Below are 12,317 nucleotides of genomic sequence, written 5' to 3' on the forward strand. Positions count from 1 at the left end.
AGCACAGAAAAAGTGTGGAACAATATTAGAAGAAATAAAAACAGAAAATATCGAGGTCATCCTGTTAGACATTATGAATGATGTCACTGAGGTGATTTTTGACTACCCCGACGGCACGTCCACAACATCGTAATGGGTGCTGTTTCCAGGGAGGAGGATAATGCCTGTGGTCTTTTTTTTCAGTTCATAGATTTGTGATTTGAACAATGGCCATTGAAAGGGGGTTTATCCTTGAGCAGTTCTGACCAGTCCCAGGCCTGTTGAGGATCATTGAAGAAGGCTTTCAAGATTAGCTGAGAAGAAGAAAGCACACTTAATGCCCTAAGAACAGAGGTTCTTCTTTATGGCATCAAAAAAAGTGTACATTTCGGAACCCCTCATTAGTAAAATCCGGGAAAATTGTAAATTTAGAGCCATCTTTTCCCAGAGTGTCCCTCCGCCATGCCATCTGTAGGATAGTGTCACAGTCTGAGGTGTACAATCCTAGCAACAATTATGTGCAGCAGGCCACTGGTGGGGGAAGGGAGCTTGCACAAGACCGCACCCTGTGGGCTCATAAAACCGGGAAGAAAATGGCTAATCCTGAAGATTCCTCAATGGCCTGAAACCATTTCTCCAAGTAGAGAGCAATACAATGCCCTTCAGCTTTTTCAGGGAGGACTACAGTGCATACATTATTCCATATAGACCTCCCCTCCCTTTTCTGCTCTCGACTGGAATAGTTTGGTCTTTCAGTCAAGGATTTTCACCTGCACCCAGACTCCTCCTGCTCCTCTGATGGGGTCCGGCTAGCTTCTAGGTTTCGTTGTAACTGTCTCCAATGCAAGGATTGTGGCCTCTCTGCTAGTTGTTCCTCGCAAGAGTCCGTCCACAGGCTATCTCCTGGAATAAAGGGAAAAGCCCTGTTTCAATGCAAATATGGCCCCTTATAGGGCTGGTGACACTCCAGCATTGTCATAATTCCCACGGTAAGGATTGGCTAGCACTCTCCCTTCACCTCCCACCAAGACACTCCCTAGATGCTGATAGGACCAGAAGGTGGGGGATATGTATGATGTAGGCTGAGGAATGAGAACGAGTTGTCATCTCAAAATGACAAGTGGGTTTAACCTTTTTGGTGTTCTGAAAATCTCACAACATGACAACTACGCTCATTTTTCAGAAGCCTACATAAACATATATATTTGTGGATTCTACATTTTTTTGGCAAGTCGGAAAATACTACTTTTATTTCGGCACGCACTTCCTGGGTCAGAGCCAGCATTTGTCGTGGTTTCCTACTGCACCAAAATAGTTAGAACTCTGACACTACATACCTCCAACATTAATTTCATGGTCTATTAGACTATCAATATTTCCAATTCCAATAGATTTATGAAAATGCCAGAATCATACTTTTGATCATAACTTAAGTTATGTACATCACAAAAATGTCTCAACAGGCTTTTTATCCCCTTTACAATGAACCTGGGGTGGGCTCGATAGGACACATGATTATATTTAGGAAAATGTGTTCTATGTTTAATCAATGGCACTGTCTGCTATGAGAGATAGTTTCATTTCTCCTCCAAGTTTCCATTTCTCCTTAAGCCTGTGACCAGCCGCCTGCTTGGGTCAATATTTATCCTACCCTCTTCTGCTGAACTTCAAAGGGTCTTTGTTAAGAGCTAATGCACATTTTATGTGAGACCTAAGCTTAAATGTCATTTCTGTTGGTCATGTTATCTGCACATTCCATAATTTCAATCTACTTCTTTGTATATCTTATCATTTAAATTAACAACCAGACCCATTTCCTTGGTGGGCCCAGCCCAACAGGGGTTAGGGTCAAAGTTTCAACTTAGAGAGAAAAACAAGTTGCAGTTCACAATTCACAATTCTGAAAGGCTAGCATATTGCATTTACCCACTGTGTACATGTAACTTTCAATACTGCATCAGGGCCTGTTGTTTACAAAATAATCTTTCTTTATATATTGTATAAAAAGAAATAAGTTCACTCTTAGTATTTTTCAAAAATATGTCACAGTTGCATAAGAAACCAGTGTCCATTTATGCCAAAACGGAACAGGCCTTTCCTTATAAACATCATTTTTATGTGCTGAAATTGAGTCTCTTTATTCCTGAAAAAGCAGCCTGTCATTTGACTATACTTTTGGGCTAGCTTTTAATTTCATGGGCAAAGTCCGAATTCTTGAATACCACTGCGCTGCGTTTGTGCTGCCGGGACCACCGCTATGCCGTTAGGTGAGCAGGTAAAGGAAGGATTACTACGCCAGTACAGAATGAAAGCATGTACTATTCAAAAAGACTCCTGGTTGGGGAAATCGTTGTAAAACAACCACATATTGCTTTAAATGGCCCAAGGAGACACACAAAAGTTACATTTTCAGATGGGCAAATGAATGCCTTTGTATTTCCAGGCAGCATAGCTCAGGGGCAACGTGCAGACACGGGGCAACACAGGTTCGATCCCCATGTACGCGCTTAGAAACCTCTGGGTATTAAGCGTGTTATAAATAACATATCAAATCTTATATCATACCATGTCAACCAGTTCCTGAGCACCCATTCTTTTTTGTGTTAGCAATGCGTTGCCACATATATGCACCAAAACCAAAAAGAGGCAGTTGGCGGGTGGCAAATACCCTCACAACTTGTGTCATTTTGATAATTCATTTTCCCATCACTTTTCGACAGATTGTGCGGTGAGAACTTGTATTTTGTTTTCATATCAAAGCTATGATATAGAGTTCCGCTGACAGAGTGGCTCCAAACAGAATGATCGATGATAGATGATGGAGGGAACAGGACAGACTAGTAACCGCTCAAATCAAATGCGCAACGGTCCATGGGAAGCTCGCAGTCCCGGATTCAAATAGCCTTGCAAGATTGGTAATTGTGGTACCTTTCGGTTAATAACACATGGTGTTACTGTGCTTAATGGGAAGCAGTGTGTGGCAGGAGCGCTATATAAAATATTAGATATTCTTTAATGATGCCTATTAATTCAGTAAAGCATGTACACGTGGACACGAGACTTGACATTGCTTACAATGCGTAAACACAGGGGGCTTATCTGTATTTATGGGAAACCCTCCCGATCAGTTTCGTCCATTCAGTAACACCTCTTTACTGTGTGCGTGCGAAGGAGGGTGTACTTCATTCACATGCCCGGGCCATACAGCGAGGTTAATGACCGCTGTAAGTCCTTGGCTGCGGGCTGACTTCCATTCTGTAGCAAAGGCCTGTCGGCCGTATTACGTCAAAGGTTGTGACAAGGGCACGTCAGCCGCCGCATACGGCTAGCTGCAAAGGTATCTGTAGAGCCCAGATGACGGAGATGGCATCACAAAGCTAACATTGTGTCAGAGTGCATGACAATGTGTTGACTTACTCGCCGACACACGTAGCATTAAATCATATGTTTATTGAGAATACATGTACGGCGGCAGGCTCCGCCACGGAGACTCAAACAAACTGTCTCCCAGAACCTTTCATCCACACACTCCATGCTGGAATGTCATGATATCACAATGGTGACTTGCATATGTACTTCGCCTAAACTAATGCATGAATACTTGAACTATGTACATACATCATAATGATAACTGGTTGCATTACTCTATTTTTGCTTACCATCTTAACACATCTCCCTCCTTCAAACACAAAGTTTTACTCAACATAATCTCTTAACCATGAAGGTTTGCTCCTTGTTCTCCTCGTACCTTCATCACTATTCTCTGGCTCAACACGGCTGTTCCCAGAATCCTGTGTTTTATTTACAATACTATCTTGACTCTCACACTCTGGAAAATCTTCATTGAAATCACCCTTTACTAAACTTGACATTGACCAACATTCTCCTCCTTCTAATATCACCACATTGTTTCTTACCTTAGCTATTCTTTTTGGCCCTAAGAACTTGCTAACAGTGCACTTAGGTGACAATCTGGGATTCCTTATATACACCCACTCACCTTCCTTCACATCCAACCTCTTACATTTCTTGTCAGAATTGAACCTGTTTTCATAACCATTTTGAGCCTCCTTGATTAATGTCACAATCTTACTTCTATCAATGTTGACTGACTTATCCAAATTCAACCACCCTGGACACAATTGAGAGCCAGGTTGCCTCCCTTTAAGAGACATAAAGGGAGAAATCTTGGTTACAGTATGCGGTGTGATACAATAGCCCCAAATCATTTCTCTTAGAAGTTTCTTCCAATCTAACCTCGCAGCCATGGCCAGTTGTAACCCTCCCTTTATAAACCTGTTCGCTCTTTCCACAAGTCCATTAGCCCTAGGGTGATAAAGGGCCGTTCTATAATGTCTTACACCATACTTCCTGAAAAACTCCATCATCTTACAAGAAGTGAATTGGACACCATTGTCCGATATCAATTCTGTCGGAAAGCCCTCCTTGTAAAAAATATCTTCAAAGAATGCAATCATCTGTTCAGTTGTAGCTTCTCTAATAGCCCTGTACTCAATCCACTTGGTGTGATAATCTACCATAACTATTAGGTATTTGAGGTCCTCCCCCAAGTCTTGCAAAGGGCCTATTAAGTCTACCGCCACCTTCTTCCAAGGCTCAGTGGGAACACTGACTGGTTTCAAGGGTGCAACTCTTACAACCTTGGTTTTATCACTCCTTATACAATCATAACAATCTCTCACACACCTGTCAACTTCCCCATCCATTCCTGGCCACCAATAGGACTCTCTAATCTGTCTCTTTGTGCCAGCCATACCTAAATGTCCTTGATGAGCTAAATTTACCAGTGTAGGCCTGATACCACCAGGTGGTATGACTTTCAAACCTTTTCTAAGATGAATCCCATCTTCTGACATGCTGAGTTCATCCTTTACATTATAATAGCATTCAAAACTTTTTTCCACCTCTGTCTTGCGAGGCCACCCTGCCTTGGTCCAACTCTTGACCTGTTGCAATACCATGTCTTCTTTGCTAGCAGACTCCCACTCTTCCTTGCTTATGGCATTATTTTCCACTTCAGCAATTACCACCCTCTGCTCATAATGTACACCCTCAACCTCTTTCTCCTCAGCTGGTAGTCTAGATAAGCAATCCGCAACTACATTGTTTTTTCCTGCCACATGTACAATCTTAAAGTCATAGCCTAACAAGTCCACCATCCACCTTGACACTCTGGGCGAGCTTTTAGACCATTCAACACCACCTAGTAATTGAACTAAGGGCTTATGATCAGTTTTGACCAGAAATGTTTGCCCCCACAAGAAGAATTTAAAATGAGCCACGGCCCAAAACACCGCCAAAGCTTCCCTCTCGATCACTGAGTAATTGATCTCTGCTCCCCTCAGTGGTCTTGATGCAAATGCTATTATGTGTTCTACTTTATCAGAGTCATGTTGTGTCAACACCGCCCCCAAACCTTGGTTGCTTGCATCCACTTCTAATACTGTCTTCCTTCCCACTACAAATCCTCCTAGCGAAGGAGCTCCAATGATACTCTCCTTGATTTTCTCAAAAGCTGCTTGACAGTCACTTGACCATTCAAATCTTATATTCTTCTTAAGTAAGTCTCTCAACGGTGTGGAAATTGTGGCAAAGTTGTTAACAAACTTATGATAGTATTCTGCTAATCCCATAAACGACCTTAGCTGATCTTTGTCACAAGGTTGGGGCGCTTTACTTATACTATCTACCAGCGATTTCTTAGGAGAAATACCATCTTTTGATATTCTATGACCCAGGTAGTCCACTTCCTGAACAGCAATTCTACATTTACTCCTCTGTACAGTTAGGCCAGCTCTCTTAAGTCTATTCAACACAGCTCTGAGATGATCATCATGTTCTGCCTCCGTGTCCGCAAACACCAGGATATCATCCTGGAAAACTGTCACGCTTTTTAAACCCCTAAGTACCTCTTCCATAATCCTTTGAAACACAGAAGCCGCAGAAGCTAATCCAAATGGCATTCTTTTGAATTGGAAAATGCCATCTGGTGTGATGAATGCCGTAAGATGCTGCGAACTCTCTGATAGCGGAACTTGATGATACGCTGCTGATAGGTCTATAATGGAAAAAAACTTTGGTTCACCTAATGTGGACAATGTCTCAGGAATGTTAGGAAGAGGATGCTTTTCCACTACAATGTTTTGGTTGAGACTGCGCAGGTCGACACACAGCCTTAAATTTCCATTCGACTTGGCCACCAACACAATAGGTGATAACCACTCCGTGGCAACTACTGGTTCTATCACACCTTTTCTTATCAAGTCCTTGAGTTCTCCAGTTAATTGACTCTTCATTCTCAATGGGACTTGCCTCACCTTGTGTTGAATGGGTTGTGCCCCTTTTTTGAGTTTGATGTGGTGTTCAAAGTTTTTTAGTTTCCCAAGTTCCTCCGAAAATACTTCAGGAAAATTCCTTGACCAAATGTCTCCTATTTCCGCTATGGATATGGGATTTGATGCACTAGCTTGAATCCTCACACCAAGATTCTTTTGCTCCTCCCATCCTAATAAGGACGAACCTCTTCTGGACACAATTATGTTGGCTTGACAAACTTTTCCTTTGTAGGCGATTATGGCTGGAAACTCCCCCATGATGTCAATGGCCGATTCTGCATATCCACATGCTTTGACATTCGTGGATCTAATCAATTTTTCTTCTTTCTTTAATACGTTTACTAGAGTGTCTCTAGATACTATTGTCCAGGGAGAACATGTGTCAACCTTCATCTCTATGTCACACCCATCCACTTGGAATATATCACTTGGACCATTTCCTTCACCTTGAATGGTGGAAATCTCAAATACAAACTTTGCGTTTGGTTCCTGATTAGCCGAGATCTCCTGAATATTATAATTTCTCTTGACTTCCTCTTCATGGTTAGATCTTGCGTCCACCGTTGATTCTATCAGGTTTACTGAGCCAGCTTTGCAAAAATTGGCGAAATGTCCTTTTCCTTTGCACCTGAAACATTCTGCATATCTAGCCGGACATGATGGAAAGTTTGCACTATGTCTAAAATTTCCACATCTAAAACAGGAACCCTTCGCACTCCAGTTCCCTCTTCTTGGATTAAGGGAGTTACTTCTCTTCCTCTGGTCAACTGAGCAAACTGACATGGCCGTGGTAATTTGTTTATCATCTTTAAGTTCTTTCACGTAATGAGATGTCCGCTCTATACTTCTTGCCATATCCAATGCCTCCTCCAACTTCATGTCCCTTGCTAGGAGCTTTTCTTGAATTTTTGGGTTATTGGTGCATCTAAGTAGTTGATCCCTTATTAAAGAATCTGCCAACTGTTCGAATTCGCACGAATAACTCAATGACCTGAGACACGCTACATATGACTCCACTGACTCATTCTGTTCTTGCGTTCTTTGGAAAAACTTGTGCCTTTCAAAGCTTATGTTTTTTCGCGGTTCAAAATGATCCCGTAACTTCTTCACTGTTTGGTCATAAATGTCAGCATCATTATCATCCAATGTTTGACTGCCAGCTAAACCATCCAGAATTCTGCGTCCCTCAACCCCCAGGTTGTGTATTAACAGAGCTTTTTTACGTGCTGGGGAAAACCTGTCACCTCCTATAGCCACTAAATAATTTTCAAAAGCGTCCTTCCATTTGTCCCATGTGAGGAAGGGCCTACCAGGCTCCTCCAAAAATGATCTGGGAGGTGGAATTGCTGTGGCCATGATGGTCTTACTGCTAGCTGACCAAAATAGCAGTTAAATGTAAGTTGCAACAAGTATATATTTGCTTTGATTCCCAAGTTGCTGCAGGCGATCTGTTAACTGAGCTGCCGTGGCTTTAATTGCCTGTGTAGATGTATCTTGAGCAGCCTCAACAATGTAATGTATTGAACTAACCAACAATGGCCTGTACTTTTCTTCAGAGATGCAGCACGATGAGTTCTGTTGGTTTACTTTGTTTTCCTGAGGCAGCTGAGTGCTGGTTGCTAGGAAACCCACGTCACAATGGCCTGTTTACTTTAGGATTAGGCCTTGCTGACGCTCCCAGCTCATCTTTCATGAATGCACGATACTTAAACAAACTTTTTAAGGGCTGGCAGGGATCACTGTATAATTCACTTGCCTTTGTTCTGCTGTGTGCGCACCAGATCGCTGCGTAAATCACTTGCCTTTGCTCTGAAATTCCCTTCCACTTTACATCAAAGCCTGCCACCGCCGCGAAGGGAAACGCTCGTTAATTCAATGATTTACAGCTCAGTCCACAGCAATCGACGCGCGCGGAGCCCATGAACCATCCTCGTCGCCAATGTTGACTTACTCGCCGACACACGTAGCATTAAATCATATGTTTATTGAGAATACATGTACGGCGGCAGGCTCCGCCACGGAGACTCAAACAAACTGTCTCCCAGAACCTTTCATCCACACACTCCATGCTGGAATGTCATGATATCACAATGGTGACTTGCATATGTACTTCGCCTAAACTAATGCATGAATACTTGAACTATGTACATACATCATAATGATAACTGGTTGCATTACTCTATTTTTGCTTACCATCTTAACACAATGCACACTTAATTTACAATCTAGCAAACTAAACAGGGCGCGGCAGAAGAACGCGATGAATGCACGGACCCTTGCCAGGAGAACTGCTAAATGCCAAAGCGGCGATTCGTTGGAAAAGCACCGGGTCTGCGTGACCCAGCAACTGAGGCAAATAATCGTTCCCATGATGGCCCCGAGCACTGGTTCGCTCTAGATTTCCGTTCATGCAGATGGTGATCCTGCCCCCGCCTGGAAGTCCTGTTTCCTAGTGATGCTGCTGCTGCTGCTGCTGCTGCACCTTTTTCCCAATAGTCGTTCATTTCCTTCTGATTAAATAGGTTTCAGAAAGACCAGTGAGTGTCACGTTTCAATTGTGCAAATCCATGGGTTCCATGTACTCATTGAAGGTGGCAACATAAATAAATAAATAAATAAATACATTACACGTGTTCTGCGGCTGAGTAGATGAACTTTATTGAGGTTACTTGGGATACAAGGGGTCATGGGATGCTAAATGTGGATTAGTTTGCATAGCAACTGAGACCGAGTCTATGCTTTGGTTTTATCAATGTGATTGCTGGCAGTTATGCTAACGGTTATGCTAACGGTGTATTCCCATATAAATCAAAACTTTTTTGTATTTATAAAACAATATTTAGCAAACCGCTATGTTCCGTGTATTGGTTGAAGTGTCATATTTCGTATGCACTGTTTTCTATTCCTATGCCACAAGAAATAGCAGTCCCCTATTTCGAGAATGCCTGCTTGTTTGTATTACATGTCCACAGAATATCACACTCGCCGCTTTTATTGGTCCACCAGAGATGCCATCAAGAGCTCGTGTTAGGGAACATCATGTTCCTCTGATAAACCGCATTAGGAAGGAAGATATGTGTGAGATAATACATGTGTAGTGATACACAGGTGTGTGTCCACAAATTAAATTGTTTCAGTTATTGGATTATCCCTGCTGTGGCAAAACATCTTACTTTGTGTGGAATCACAGGGACCGCTTTTGGACTGTGATCATCGCTGCAATTATTTCCCCTGTAGTGAAAAGATTTTTGTGGAGGCAGGACAAGAAATAAGTCAAACAATAATTCAAGCATTTAGCCTGGAATCAGTCAGTTCAGACGTAAAGAGCATGCTTTTAGTTTGCTGCACGGTCTAAATGATCTTAATCACAATGGAAGATAGTAGCCTATGTTGTTTTTATTTTAAATAGCGGTGTTCTACTAAATAATGATTGACGATGAATAGAAGGCCATTTGGGGACAAATGTTTTAAGCTTTCCTCTAAAGAAAGAAAGGACAAGTAGGGGAGGAAGGATATCTCAGGGGCAACGCGTTTGTCTTGGAAGCAAAACAACACAACACAGTTTCGAATCCCGATCCCGAGCTTAGAAACAACTCCTGTTATGAGGCAAGTTATAAATAAACAATACAACCTAGAAAAATGGGAAGGAGATGTGTGCACACTTTGCCCTGATTTTAATTAGCCGGAATGCTGCATTGGGGTTACTCAAAGTAATGCGACTTTTCGCCGCGTTTATTACCATTACCACGTGTTTATGCTGCAATAGTTCCCACGGTTCAGCCGTCAGACATCCCTTCGGGACTTTTTAGTACATGTGGCCATGTTTCTGTGCTCTTGTGAATGCCGCTGGGCTGCCTACCTCCAAACTAGTCGTTGATGAACGCATTCCCTAGAACCTTGAATAGGCCAAAATGTGTCTGATTAGACCGGGTCAAACTTTGGATAACATTTTTAAGAACCTGGTTCGACCATGTGGCCCAAAAAGTGTTCAATCTTGGGCAGCTTTCATGGATGCAGGAGGTGGTTGTTCCTGGAAGCAGAAATTCAGAGAAGGGGTAATAAACTGGAATGAACTTGCAGTAGTTCAGTTGCAGGACAGGTAGGGAGAGATGAGGTGTGTTACGGTCTTGTTTATGCAGCTCTGTGTGGCATATTCAATAATTTCAAGAACACCACAAATGTCATCTGGTTTGTGTTTAGGGTGAGGGAATTCCTGAGAAGGAGAGGAGGGTGCTAGTGTGATTCTGTGAGGCAGGTGATACATAAGTCAGTGTCTGGCTCTTGAAGTGAATGGATGAGACATGTGTCATCGCGTGATACATGGGTGGGGGAGCAGAGAATCAATGAGGGCAAGCATGCAAACATGATTTTTGAGCAACACTTAGTAAGTGAGCAGCACAGTGAGAAACAGGTCAGCACCCAAACGATACAGAGCCATGGGGAGATTTGCTACTCATGGTCTTCTTCCATCTGCAACAGTATTTGCTGTTGGCACTGAGGATGCCAGAATTGCACATGGTAAATTGCAGATATCATCAAACTCACATGCAACGCCACAATCACAAGTCCTGCAGCACAATCCCGGTATTCCACAACTTTAATGAACAGTCATTGATGGACCGAAGTGATTGCACTTTCAGTTTGTTTCACCATCACAGAGGACAAAAAGGGGGAGAGGTATAGATGTTATCTACCGAAGATCAGGAAGAACACCACATGGTGTAGTTAAACAATAGCAGGGGCTGAAAAAAACAGGTATCTCGCTCTGCTACCCATCCAATGATAAGCGAGATAATGCCCAGAATGATGACCAGGGCACGTGGTATGATCCATCAGAGTCCAGGCAGGAACATGCATTGCTGCTGGAAAGCAATGAGAAGAAGGAGGAGGAGAATATGACTGACATCACAGATGCAGGGGCTGTAGTAGTAATAACCTCAGATCCTCAACTATGCATAATCTATTCAAGAAACATAATTACTGTCAAATATCAGAAAGCACAGCACATCATTCCATGTAATTGAGAACTACACCATCATTACCATGTAAGGCACCATCATCCCAACATGAACCAAAACTGTGTTTTATAAGCTCAAAATGAAAGTCAAATTGTTCCAGGAATTCCCACATAATAAACAGCAACTCGCTATGGCCACTTTCACACTCTGGAAAATGGTCTCCAAGCTAAGGCATGGGCCATCTTGCTTACCAGATCCATATCTTACCAAGTGCTGCAGTGACATGCACAAACATGCGTGGAAGTCAAATGATCTGAAGTGCATCCCTCCAATACTGTCAGACAAACAACATACCACCACCTGTCAGCACATTTCAACACTGAAATTACTGCACCCGTGTCATTGCCTGCGAGTGGGCCATCAAGCACAGCCCTCTCACGGTTCCTCAGAAATCCATAACAGTGATCCCCATTGTGTCAGACCAGTATTGAGGAAAGGTTTGAGTGTAGACAAAAATACCACATTACATGACAGACCTCACCTGTTCAAAGCTAACCTGGCTATAATATTGGGAAAATACATCTTCCTCTGTGCTTTTGTGAAAAACACAGTTTTTTGGTGGTTTATGGAAAAATTCCATCGCTGTCAGAAATTACTATTGACTACCTTTTCTCTCACTGGGCAGTCCTGGCATTGCAAACCAAGGGTATATCTAGGATGTGGCATGTACTACAATAGTCCATGGAACAAACATAAATGTCACTGTAGACATGTGAACTGCATGGCTATTACTGCACACGGGGGGGTCTTTCTTTCCTCTACTAGCCAAAAGGGGTCCCAGAGTAATACAAGGGGGCTGGAGGACTCTGCATTTTGGCACCAGTCAGTATCATGCATTACACATTCATGGGTTTCAGTGCAAAAGGCACTTGACAGTTTTCATTGACATAAATAGTTTGTCAAATGCCCTGGCTGGCTTACAAATTGACAAGGCAATGCACATCCCCTGATTTGCATGGTCAGT

General features: G+C 42.7%; 1 protein-coding gene across 10 annotated transcripts in view; it reads right to left on the bottom strand.

Moving 5' to 3' along the window:
- Window positions 1–12,317, bottom strand: part of FUT9 (fucosyltransferase 9) — a 1,273,880-nt gene that overhangs the window by 623,194 nt on the left and 638,369 nt on the right. The window lies entirely within an intron of this gene.

Source organism: Ambystoma mexicanum, chromosome 4p, assembly GCF_040938575.1.
Source record: "Ambystoma mexicanum isolate Mex_15411 chromosome 4p, UKY_AmexF1_1, whole genome shotgun sequence".
NCBI classification, from domain to species: Eukaryota; Metazoa; Chordata; class Amphibia; order Caudata; family Ambystomatidae; genus Ambystoma; species Ambystoma mexicanum.